Below are 2,443 nucleotides of genomic sequence, written 5' to 3'. Positions count from 1 at the left end.
CCCGCTCCCCACCAGACTCTGCCAATCCTTACCCTGTGTTCTCTCTTTATAAATCCGCATGTTCTGTGTATTTTGCAGGTGGAATCATACACTATGTGGCCTTTTGTTTCTGGCTCCTTTCATTTAAGATGTTTTCAAGGCTCATTCATGTTTTAACATGTACCACCATTTCTCACTTCTTTTTTGTGGGGGGGTGGGGGACACAATCTATTTTATTGAGAGCCTTCAGGGAAGGGTCGAAGGGCTGGGAGGACAATGGATCCGACGTCCTGGGCCGGCCGGGTCTCGAAAGCTTTACAGCCTCCGAAAGCCACACCTTTTTAATGGCTGAATACTATCCCATGTATGGATATAACACGTTTTGTCTATTCATTTATCAGATTTAGGTTGTTACCATAGTTTTTTTTTAGGGTTTTGCTGTTGGTCACCTCCATCTAAAGCCACATGCTCACCTGCAGTGTACATTCACCAATGAGGGGCGTGAGGATCCTCTTCTGGAAACAGGCATGCATGCAGCTAATGTCAGTCTGTGAAGAGTCGGGTGGAAACGTCGCCTCTGTGCGGTTACTGTGGGACTCCATGCAGGAGGGATTTGGCTGCGTGTAAGGAAGAAATGTGCTTCATAACTAGGCCTGACGAGCAAAGGAATGAGCTGATGGTGCCATGAGGACCCAAGAAGCCCACAGGATGAAGATGTCTTGCTTTGGAGCATATTTTTTTTAAGGATGAACATTTGCTCACTGTACACTCTGTGGTTATCTTCAGTGGGAGAGTGTGCTGCCAGGGCTCAGATTATTAGTGTTCAAGAGCTATGTTCTAATTATTTACAGACAACAGTGCTGATGGGAGCTGCCTCAGTCTAGAAAAGTATCAGCTGCAAAATGAGCCTGGAAACCAATGAGGGGCGTGAGGATCCTCTTCTGGAAACAGGCATGCATGCAGCTAATGTCAGTCTGTGAAGAGTCGGGTGGAAACGTCGCCTCTGTGTGGTTACTGTGGGACTCCATGCAGGAGGGATTTGGCTGCGTTTAAAGAAGAAATGTGCTTCATAACTAGGCCTGACGAGCAAAGAATGAGCTGATGGTGCCATGAGGGCCCAAGAAGCCCCATTACAGGATGAAGATGTCTTGCTTTGGATGGAATTATGTGTCCCTCAGATCCTTCCCAGCCCAATAATTCAGGTTTCACATGAAGGTTGGATAGGGTTACCTTGCACATTACAGTTTTCTAATTCATTCATGTACTGATGGGCACTCAGGCTGTTTTCAAGTTTTATGTGGGAAAATAGCATAGAAATCCATAGGATCAAAGGTGACAGCTTATGTTTGTTTTAGGTATTTAGTGCTAAATGCCTGAACATTTGTAATTACATTTCCTTTCTGGAATACTGATAAAATAATTTTCTCCTTTTTGTTAATTTTCAAAATGAGATATAGCAAAATCATTATAAAATATATTTAATAGGTGTCAAATCTTTTAAAATGAAAATGCACAGTGTTTTTGGCTTATGATAAAACTAGAGGCCCAGTGCATGAAAATTCGTGCACTGGAGGTGTTCCCTCAGACCAGCCTGCCCCCTCTCACAGTCTGGGACCCCTCAGGGGATGTCCTACTGACAGTTTAAGCCCGCTCCCTATAGGGGAGCTGCAGTCTGGCCTCCCTCTGTGGGAGGCCACTGGCTGATCAGGGGAAGGCACTGCCCCCATCACCCCCTCACTGCTACTACCTCTGGTCTCCCTCTGAGGGAGGTGACCGGGCCAATCAGGGGGAGGCGATGCCCCCATCACACCTCTGCTGCAGCCACTGCCGTCCGCGGCTTGCCTGAGCCTCAGGCAGCTGCTGCAGCTTTGTCCGGAAGGATGTTGGAAGGACGTCTGCCCTAATTAGCATATTATCCTTTTATTAGTATAGATATCACAGTTACTTCTTCAGCATGTTGAGCCCCTGTCACTTGCAGGCACATGATAAGCACAACCCATGTTTTCCATCAAAATGAGTCATTATGCTGCCGAGTGTTTCAAGGAGGGATGAATGGATTGTGTGGAGAAGAAGATTTAAACGGGTAGGAAGAGTAAACTATCCCACAGACCTAGGACAGATAAGGTAATTCCAGGGAGAAAAAAAAAATGTTCAAAATAATTACAATGGCATGTTTGGAGGGCTGTATGCAACTTGAAAAATTGCAGTAAAAACATGAAGGGGGGCCCTTTCAGTGTTGCTCAGTGGTTGAGCATTGACCTATGAACCAGGAGGTTATGGTTTGATTCCCAGTCAGGGCACATGCCCGGGTTGTGGGCTCAATCCAGTAGGGGACGTACAGGAGGCAGCTGGTCAATGATTCTCTCTCATCATTGATGTTTCTATCTCTCTATCCCTCTCACTTCCTCTCTGAAATCAATAAAAATATATTTTTTTAAAATGTGAAGGGGGAACTTTGGGGGGG

Source organism: Myotis davidii, unplaced genomic scaffold, assembly GCF_000327345.1.
Source record: "Myotis davidii unplaced genomic scaffold, ASM32734v1 scaffold200, whole genome shotgun sequence".
NCBI lineage: Eukaryota > Metazoa > Chordata > Mammalia > Chiroptera > Vespertilionidae > Myotis > Myotis davidii.
Note: the sequence above shows the minus strand (reverse complement) of the source record.